At 37.0% G+C, this 11420-nt stretch overlaps 1 protein-coding gene across 1 annotated transcript in view; it reads right to left on the bottom strand.

Annotated features, from left to right (window-relative positions):
- The window catches only part of LOC307153222 (uncharacterized protein), a 127002-nt gene that overhangs the window by 100476 nt on the left and 15106 nt on the right, over window positions 1–11420 (bottom strand). The window lies entirely within an intron of this gene.

Here is an 11420-nt window from a genome sequence, read left to right as displayed (position 1 = left end):
TGCCTTTGAGACTTCACAATTTCCTTTAAAAAAATCCGAGATTTTCCATTTAACTTCTTATGTGTTGTATTAAGCAGACATTAGGCTGTTAGAAATGCATATGGTCAAGCTCCAGCACTTTTTATAAATTAACTGCAAGCTGACAATATAGGAGCGAACCATAAAATAGGTCCACCCTGTCATGGACAAATTCATAGTAGAATAAATACTTTTTAATAGCATAGTGATTATAAAATGTAGATCTGAGAAAAGATAACGTGTCCCTTTCCCAACAAAACATTTTAGTTAATGGTAAAAGTATTTTGATAATAATGAAGTTACTGCTTAAAGGTTCTGTAAGTGATGCGACGCCAAAACATTTTTTGTCACATACAACAAACATCTCCTCACTATCCAGAACAGAGAAGCATGAAGAGGGAAGTTTGAATTATGGCCGACACACGACCAAAGAGACGACGTTCCGATGAACAAATTGCAAAGAAGAGGGACAAGGATAAGGAACGTGCGAAGTCCCGAATTTACATCCGAAAAACCTTCGAAAGGTGGCGAGAACTCCGCCGGCAGAGCGGCTTCCAATCCGACATAGTTGCTCTGTTTTTGCAGAACAGGTAAATCCATTTTTCTTTCTAAACTGACGTTCATGTTCGCCAAACCAACACAAGGATGTAATTAGCTAGATCTATGCAGTCAGCGTTAACTTTGGTGAATACAACATGTATGTTTCTAGCAGCGATCAATCTCTATTGTAAATGATCAAGCAAATTCACAGTCGACAATTTGTGTGAATGATTGTTTTCACCCACTGTTTGTTATGAATTTGAATGTTCATTTATAGGCTATTGACAACTTTGACTAAATTTGTTTACGCCGCCGCCGCTGTTGTTTATGCTCACTGGCAAATGCAAAGCTAACGTTAATTTACTAGTATTGCTTCCTTGTATGGGAGCTATAGTTATAACCTCAGGTGGCGAAACGATTTTAAGATAATGTTTCTCTTTTTCTGCATTCTGTTCTGCAATATACAGTACAGTGCTATGCATAAGTTTAGACACCCATGCTAAAGTTGACTAAAAAGAGGAATAAAAAATCATATTTTGGAAATTGAACTTAATGCCTTAATTTAAAAAATTAGGAAAAATCCAACCTTTAAGGACACCAATTTTCTTTGTAAATAATTAAATGTTCTTCCTTAAAATACAGGGTGCATAAGTTTGGACACCCCTATGTTAAATTCCCATAGAGGCAGGCAGATTTTTATTTTTAAGGTTTTTTTTATTTTTTTATTTAGGATACTATGCATCCTGATAAAGTTCCCTTGGCCTTTGGAATTAAAATAGCCCCACATCATCACATAGCCTTCTCACCATACCTAGAGACTGGCATGGTTTTATTTCAGTTAGCCTAAAAGCTAGTTTGATTTGCATTGAGAGCAATGCAAATCAAACTAGCTTTTAGGCAAACTGAAATAAAACCATGCCAATCTCTAGGTATGGTGAGCCTTTGACAACAATTCGAATGTCAACAAGAAGTAACGTCTCCCGGGATCACTTACAGAACCTTTAATTATGTATTGCCCAATAAAATATGCAATAATTGCACATTCTATTCTAAATAAAATCTAACAACAAAGATATTTAGTCAAACTTTAAAACAATACTAACTGGCCCTTATTTGTTTATTAAGAAATCACACACAAAGTTTTGTTAACTTGTTAAAATAATTTGTTTATTTTCATCATAAAAGTTGAACATGACAGGGTGGACAAATGCTTTAATGGGTGAACTAGAACGGGGGAACATTAGAAAAACAACAGGAACTTCAAGAAACCCTGGATACTCCACCGTTTTTTTCATATTAAACTGTTATTCTCTTAACTAAGACGAGTTGATACACATACCTCGATCTCTCATCTCAGTGTGTGCACTCAATCGCTCTGGCGCGCGGTGACACTTTGATAGCACTTAGCTTAGCCCAGTTCATTCATTAGGATCCAAACAGAGATGAAGTTAGAAGTGACCAAACACCTCCCCGTTTTCCCTATTTAAATACAGTTACACGAGTAGTTACACGACCAAGTGTGGTGACACAAAATAAAACGTGGCACTTTTCTAAGCGGGTTAAAAAGGATAACTATAATGTATGGCGGAATAGCACTTTTGGGAGTACTTTGACGTGGTGCAGTAAAAAGTCACGCCTGAAAAATCCTCTCACTTCTGTCATTAGAAGTAGAACCAACGTGACTTTTTACGGCGCCGAGTCGAAGTATAGTGCTATTCCGACATACACTATAGTAAACCCGCTTAGAAAAGCGCCACGGGTAGTACTTATCAGGGTCATGGTGTCAAAATGATTAATTTGATTAATATAATATATGATATAATTTATACGCTTTTAAGGAACAGTATGTTTCATGTAAGATGAAGTTTTATTCTTTAATTTATCTAAAACTGAATGAATTGGTTTCAGTAGTTTTTAGTAAGATATTATTGTATATTAAATTATTTGTGTGAAATATGATATCTTGCTAATTTAACTAAAGTTGAAAAACATACTATTCTTTTTAAAAGTGTATATATGATATCTTGCTAAAGTTGAAAAAAACATACTTTTTTTCATACGCTTTAAAAGCGTATAAATTATATAATATAAAATAAAAAATATCTTGCTAAAAATCTACTGAACCAGCTTAGGTAAAATTCATTTGACATGTTTGTAAGTCTTGTCGGACTCCGAGGGTGTATTCAGCGATCAGAATGAGACATGGTCAATAGTGTGCTAAAATTATTTCAAAGTTTAAATGATATCTTGTTAAAAATGTTTTAAAAGCTGTGATAATGTTTTTAAATTAAATTTAATACATTATTAAAAGTGGTAAAACAAAAAGACTTGCGTGCACGTGTCTGTGTCTGTCTCCGCGCATCCTCTGCATGTGAGCTTTGACCCTCCCTCCTTCGCATTCCAGTGATTTTACAAAATGATGTAGGCCTATATTTCACACAAAAGTTGAAAAACACTCTGTTCTTTAAAATTGTATAAATGAAATGGTTATTAAATTTTCTTGCCAAAGTTGAAAAACATTCAGTTTTTAAAAGTATATAAAAAACTACTGAAACCAATTCTTTTAGATAAACAAAACAATAAGATTCATCTTACATAAAACATTCTATTCTTTAAAAATATATAAATGACATAATATAATGTAAAATCACAGAGTGGTTCTCTCTCTCTCTCTCTCTCTCTCTCAGCTCCGTCTGTCGGTCTCTGACTCACTTTATTTTTTTAAATCTAAAGTTTTTGAACAGACACTGTTTAGGCAAAAATAATACTTCTAAGTCTTCTAAGAAGATATGAATGTATTCAAACTTTAAATATTTGATTTAAACAGTCTTTTAATTTTAAAATATCTAATTTAAACTTTTAAGGTTATGCTTCTAAATGAATTTAGTATAAAACTCTGCATGTACTATGGAACGCAGACTAGATTTAATGCGACATTATCCCCCCGAGGCTCATCTCGTCTGTCATGCTATATCCCGAAGCTTCAGTTCACACTGTAGTTTATCTCTGAAGGATCTGGGGCTGTTTGCTTTTTTGGGATTGTTGCATAAAGAACTTCTTCACCTCTCTGGAAATGTAAGGTGTTTTTATTTAGATATTTATTTAGCTAAAACTTGTTTACATTTTAGTAACATATGTTATTATTTCATGGCTATGGAAAGCCCCCACCATAAAATTGAACCCCCCGCATGGACAAAAAATGCTGATTGAATCTTAAATGAGATTTAAGACGACTAAGTACAGTTTTTCAACAGTTTTTGAACAGACATTGTTTAATAACAATTATTCTTTAGGTCACCGTTAAACAAAATCATACAGTAATCTTCTAAAAGATAAATAGAAGATGCGCATGTATTCATACTTTAAAGATATAAACAGTCTTTTAAAATTTAAACTTTTAAGGTTATGCTTTTAAATGAGAGGGAGAGAGAGCCACTCTGTGATTTTATATTATATTATAAGCAATTCATTTATATAGGCTACTTTTAAAGAATAGAATGTTTTTCTGATATTTAGGAAAACCCCTTTCTTGCTGTGTTCTGGTATGCGAAGGAAAGGGTCAGAGGTCACGTGCGGAGGATGTGAGGCCCCCTCTGAGTCCGACAGACGGAGCTGAGAGAGAGAGAGCCACTCTGTGATTTTACATTATATTATGTCATTTATATACTTTTAAAGAATAGAATGTTTTTCTGATATTTAGGAAAACCCCTTTCTTGCTGTGTTCTGGTATGCGAAGGAAAGGGTCAGAGGTCACGTGCGGAGGATGTGAGGCCCCCTCTGAGTCAGAGACCGACAGACGGAGCTGAGAGAGAGAGAACCACTCTGTGATTTTACATTATATTATGTCATTTATATACTTTTAAAGAATAGAATGTTTTATGTAAGATTCATTTTATTGTTTTGTTTATCTAAAAGAATTGGTTTCAGTAGTTTTTATACTTTTTTTGTACTTTTACAGTAGTACATATGAAAGCGCTATATTAAAGCCTCATTCATTCATTCATTCAATGAGCTGTCAGCGCATTTAACTAATCATATCTCACTGAATACCGAACTGATTTTCACGCGGGGGGGGGGGGGGGGGGTTCTGCAAAGGTCATACATGTAGCTATGAAACAGGACACATGGTTCGGCATTTTTTAATATTCATAGTAGGCTTAACAGTAATAGAATATTCTGATATATGATATAAAGTGACCAGACGTTCGAGATCAAAACTGGGAACATAATCCCAGAAAAGGGGAAAAAACAAATTGCATTTCTCAAGTCGAATTCTTTTGCCGCCGGGAAGTTGGTCATCACGGCACCTGCCCAAAAAACTCGGTCTCTCAGTCGATGCCATTCTCTTAAGTAGTTGAGATCCATAACTGTTGAATATGATAATTAAAAAATTACATCATAATTTAATGTGCATCACTGTTACCGCATAAGACATGTTTGACTACTCACATCATATGATTTGAAATTAAAATATATAGTAGATTTCTAATTAACATGATACAATTTTTTTTTTTTTTCATTTAAGTTTTTTCCTAATTGTTAAGGCATTTATCACTAATCCATTTGTCTAATGTACATGTAAGTATACGTAAGGGATAATCCACGGCTAGCCATGCATTAAAGGATTTTAATGCACGACGTAGAGGCGAAGAACCGCCCGACGCGAAGCGGAGGGTGGTTGCCTCTACGAAGTGCATTAAAATTCTTTAATGCATGGCTAGCCGTGGATTATCCCGCTTATACCTTGGTTATTTGCCAAGTTAAAAATAAGTTAAAGCTGTAACTGATGTTTACAGTGTAATTTTTTAACAGACATGTAAAAATGACGGTTATTTCTTAAGTTAAGGCTCGTCAGTTCTTGCACTCCGTCCGCTTTAAATAAAGTAGAGCCATCGGATTGCTTTTATTTGAATAAATTCACATTTATTTAAATTCATTATTAAAAGAGAGAGACAGATAACTGAAGGAGAAGGAACAGAGAGAGAGAGAGAGAGAGAGAGAGATGCGCGAGTTAACGTTACCTGTGTGCGTCTCTTCTTTAAAGTCTGCAGCTAACGTCCCCTCGTTGCTTAAGCATATAGCTAACTTAATGATTCTTTAATGGATTTATTACAATTATTTATGAATGACAGGCAACACTGACAGTGACAAGGCAATCTTTATTTGAACTAATCATGTGATTTATTTATTGTTAATTCTTTGTGCCGCTTTTTGTCATTCAACGTCTTCTCCAAGTCTTCGATTTCGTCTTGTGCCTGGGCCCATTTCTCAGAGTTGCCATATTCACCATACAAATTAAACGATATGCAAAAATCATCCATGTAGCCTACCTAAATAAACGTTTTCATAGGCGTCTCTCACTCTGCTTGCAAGTGTATCTGTGTTACTATGGTTACCAATGTAGCGGATTAATTTCGAACTGTAATCAAACTGACTGGAACTACCTGTGCATTAAACGGTTTTACTGCACACCTTCCAGCCAATCAGAATCGAGTATTTAAACAGCCCATGGTATAATTAAACACGTCACATGTTTTTAGCTATGGTGTTGCATTAGAACAACGAGATGGGCAATTGGGAAAGCTGCTTTTATTCCTTTATGTGAGTAATGTGCTGCCTGTAAATGTAAGTGTTATGTTCTGTATATTTATTGTTGTGCTTAGTTGACTGTATGCTGGATAATTTGCAAGAAACAGTGTCTTTAAAACCAAGAAAGTGGATCACATCTCTCCAGTTCTGAGGTCTTTACGCCAGCTTCTTGTCTGTAAAAGAATTTATGTCAAAATACTCATGTTGGTTTAACCCATACACAAAAGATATATATTTGAATTATATTTTCAGAGTATATTTTGGAATATATGCAAATATTTGAAATTGGCCCAATAAATATATTTCACACTTAACATCATATATTTTGTTATATTTCAGAATATATTTCAATGTATTTTTTTCTGTATGGGTCCCCAAAAGTGTCAAAAATATATGTGGCATATAATCCAAATACATTGAAATATATTCTGAAATATAACAAAAATATATGATGTTAAGTGTGAAATATATTTATTGGGCCAATTTCAAATATTTGCATATATTCCAAAATATACTCTGAAAATATAATTCAAATATATTTCTTTTGTGTATGGGAAGCACTGAATGGTTTAGGACCAAAGTACATTTCTGATCTTCTGCTTTCTGTCCCAGACTCCCTAGAGTCAAAACTAAACCGAGAAGCAGAGTTCAGTTTTTATGCACCATATATCTGGAAGTTGAAAACTTATTTAAAGTTAAGGCTATAACCTTTAGCTTAGTTTTATTTGCTACTACCTTTTATTAATTGGACAAATTATTAATTTCTTACACTGCACTGTAACTTTTACTATTCGGTTTTATTTGTTTTTGTTTAAGTATTTTAAAGTGTTTTTAATTGTTTTCTTATATTGTATTTTTATATTGCCTTGCTGTTATGTGCTATACAAAAATATCATAATAATGATCTAAAGAAAAGAGTAAAAGATATGGCTTTCATTACACATTATAATAGGTTGCACATGCTTCATGTTTACCCCTATGAATTGAAATTGGAAACAGGTTACTGTTCCCTGTCTAGCCTGGCTAACGTCAGACCACTTTCTCTTTGAGACGTGGTCTGCATACCACATGTACATTTTCCCGTATTTGAGGCGTGGTTTACGAATGCCCAGAGCCGTTTATTGGGCGCTACGAATGTCTATCAAATGCGCCTGTATGCAGCTCATAGCCAATCATTTCAAATTATACCAGATGACGTATGTAGAGCGACAGATATTCAACGAAGAAGACGACGATGGGTCAGAGAGTTATGTGTACACCAGAGAGTCCTGCACGGGTCCGATTTTGTAAATCCGCACCCGACCCGTTTTCCAACAGCAGCACTAATAAAAATCTGCACCGACCCGCTTAAAATAGAACCGACACCCGACTCGCACCCGATTTATAATCAGTTTAGACTATCACATTATAGACACACTTACAAAAATGTTTATTGCCAGGTCATACAGAAGTTATTACACGACAATTAACACAAGGACAACTTCAGCCGAAGCTGTCAAAAGGCCGATAGCTACATGAAGACTAACGTTACCACACAAATCGAACAGACGCAGCTACACCACTATATGCCTCACAATTTCGTCTAGCCTACATCTGACAATTTTGGGTTCAAACACGCCCTGCACACCACACATACTTAACAGTGTTAAATATGAAAAATACCGTTCGATAGAGCTGCTTTGTTACCAGTTATCTGCGTGCTTCCTCAGGGATGAAGTTCCACATTTGCGGCTATCCAACACGAAAATGTTTGCAGCAAAGCCTTTCACAATATTTTCTTCAGATAACTCCAAATTTCTCCCACACACTGGACTTGATTTTTGATGACGTATTGTCGACAACTTTACAATCTCCACTAGCTATTCTTTTCTTCAACTCCTCAGTATCCATCTCGACGACTGCAAACAGATGATCGCGCGCGCGGTTATGGTGCATTTTTAAAAGTGGAAGTAGCCTAGGTAACGTGTTAGATCCTGGGAGGGCGTGGTGCTTCGGCACAAATAAACTGATGTGGATTTTAAATTATTTTATCAACTTGAAATACAGGCATATTTTTGTAGATGTGTTCCTAAAAATATGCATATATTTTTGGTCATGTAGGATCCATAGATAAACAAACTGCTTCGGTGTGTCGCATATACTTCGTCATTGTCTTGCTGCTCCCTCCCCGTTCTGTGATTGGTTCCCTAACTGAGGGGAAAATCTGGGCCATGGTAGCCAGACTGCCTTGCAGCGTGAATAAAATCGCTCTGCTCAAGGCAGTATGGGGAAACCCAGGCTAGTTCACTGTACACTGTTACCCGCTAAAATGTCACGATTCCAACCACAACAAATAATTTAGATTTAAAAATGAGCACATGTCAAAAAAAACACACAGATATTTACAAGACAAAAGTAGGAATGTCTTTTACCTGTTCTCTTCGACCGACAGATAAGTGAATGCAATGCTCCGTCTCCTTTAAAATGTTTCAAAATGAAGGAAATGTTTATCGCGCGATCAGCGATCTCTAGCCTAATTATCAAGCCTGCGTTGCCAGTAGTCCTGTCTCAGTAGGGCTGTTGCCATCTAGCGGTTGAGAAATGTAATTGCATTTAATTTAAAATGAAAGACATTCAAATAATATTGTAGATTGTGTATGAATGTTATGTGTGACAGCAAACATGAAGCTGCGTGGGCGAAAAACATGTTACAATTTTAAGACTATTTTGGCTATACTAATCGCTGGTCTAAATCAGGGCTATAGCCAAGCCGTTAAACATTGGTCACTGATTGCCTCGATTTTGCAGGGTGGGCTAAAAGCAGACTATACACATAGCCCGTCCAATTCAGAGCTAAATCTACAGATCGACCATGTCTTGAAATGACACTTGCACCTTGTAAATATTATTACCAATGTGAACATAATGGGATATCAACCTTCTCATGCACTGCCTGCAAAAAACTACAATTAATCAGTTGTGACTATAAGTGGACTACAAATAGCCGGTCTGACTACGAGCTAAATTGTGGCTACGCACAAGAAAGTTCAGATTCCTAAAAATTTGGGGTTGAGTCTTAATGACCATGTGAAAATGTGGGTCCCACAGCCAAACCAGTTGAGAACCACTGGTATACATAGATATTAGTCTGATTTTTTACCAGTGGAAGCATGTGTGACCGCTGGTGACCAATAATACATTCTTTTCTAACCGTTAGTTCAGAGTTTACAGTGTATGTTGAAGAGGTCTGTGTGCAAGAGGACAGGGAATGAAGCGCCTCATAGAGGGATTCCATTCTTAAATTGACCCTTCGCTAAGCCCCGCCCTCCTTAGTTACTGTTGCTACGCCTGGCAAGCTTTTGCGCCTGGCACGTCTATTACAGTATGTATGCACCGGTTTCAGACATTCCCAAGGAGATAATTAGTCATTTTTGGCGAACAGGTGAAAATCAAGACAAAAGGGACTACAGTATGGATTCGAGGGATATATCCACGACATAATATGCAACCGATTAGAGAATAATTTCATCAAAATTGAAGCTAAAGCATATACTGTAGGTCCCAGCGCAAGCAGCAGCGCTGACCATTCAAATGGGAAACACACAAATTGAGGAACAGATATGTGCATGCACAGCAGGGTAAGTGAAATTTGAAAATATTCTAATATTTATAAATAAAACCGCTTATCCATAAGTATTGTGGAATAAACACAAGACATTAGCCGGACCACTTTGCAAAGATAACATTCTCCCGCTTATATTTTTAGCGCGCCAGGCTTACGTTACTGCTCACACGTCGTGGGTCACATAAGTGACTACTGTTATGAACTGATTAAGTTTGTTATTTTTGTTAATTTAAGTTTGCATACCAACCTTTTCCTTGGAGATCTCCGGCAAGCACCCTGATGTTCCCTCCTTTTACTAACTACCATTCACTTTTACCGGGAGAGCCGCGATCGGACTGGGTGACGTTACTAGTTAGGCCGTCGATTAACAAAATGCTGAAATATATTTTGAAGCAAGTTATATCAGTGAGCCTCGGTCTTGCCTTTAATCACACTGCTTGATCCACGAGCCGGACAATAACTTTATTCTAGAGCTGCTATGAAGCCAAAACAATTTATTTAAAATTTCCTATTATCAATGTAAAGCTGCTTTGGAACAATCTACATTGTTAAAAGCGCTATATAAATGAAGATGACGCCCGGCATATCTCCCCCACAAACCCGTCCAAACTTTTAGGATACAGGGTATCAGATCATTTACAATACATACGCACAACAACGCTCCGGCATGTGTCCCGCACTCGAAAGCTTGCCAGACCTCCCGCGCCTAGTTACGGTTGCTAAGCCACGATTGGCCTGTTGCAGTTTTCGGGCGTGGCTTAGCGAAGGGTCAATTCACCATGGCAACAACAACTCACACGTCACATTACAAATGATCCTTACAAAACAAGAAGTTCTGTTTGTGAGGGTCTGATGGATTTCTCTCTAAATGCACACACACATTTACCATAATGATTGTGTACAGGGTCAACACTTCAATATTTTGCATGACAGAAAATTCTTGAAAAGTGACATTTCACTGAACTACACATTCATCTTAGTTTAACTTTCACAACCTGCAAGCGCCTTATAGAGGGATTCCATTCTTAAAGGGATACTTCACCTCTGGGAAGATGAATGTGTATTTAAAATAGGTCATTTAAGTAGAAGAAATGTGAAGAAATTTTTGAATTTGGAGCTTTCTAGACTGAGAAAAGCCAGAAAATGTATTTTTGGCTTATGTGGATGAAAGACAACAACTCCCAGAATGCACTTGCTTCGCTGCCTTAGGAGGCCACGCCTACCGGTAAGGGAGCGCAGTTGAAAACAAACAACAAGGCTAGCCTACGTGATGAGTTTGCCAGGGATCTCTAGAGATCGCCCAAAATGTCCGGGATTCGGCTTTTGCGTTCTACAGTCGCCATTCATTCCTCATGTTTACTGTGGCGAGCAGGACGAGGCTGAGGGGCGCGGGAGAACGGCGCGAGGCCGGTGGCGTCATTACTGAGACGCGCCGGTCTCGCGTCTCTCACGGAGGAGCGGGAATTTTCTTAGCAATGTTAAAGCGCACATCAACCGATCACTTGTTTAGCGTTCATGTAAACACTACATTCAGATTCACCAATCGGAATGAATTCAGTTAGATTGAAACTAAAGGTGAGCATGTAAACAATGAATGGCGACCGCAGAAAGCAAAAGCTGAATCCCGTACATTTTGAACGATCTCCCCCGCCAGACAAGTCCGGGAAAA

Source organism: Squalius cephalus (genome assembly GCF_949319135.1).
Source record: "Squalius cephalus genome assembly, chromosome: 25".
Taxonomy (NCBI): domain Eukaryota; kingdom Metazoa; phylum Chordata; class Actinopteri; order Cypriniformes; family Leuciscidae; genus Squalius; species Squalius cephalus.
The sequence above is the reverse complement of the archived record's forward strand: the minus strand, read 5'-3'. Positions and strand labels throughout refer to the sequence as shown.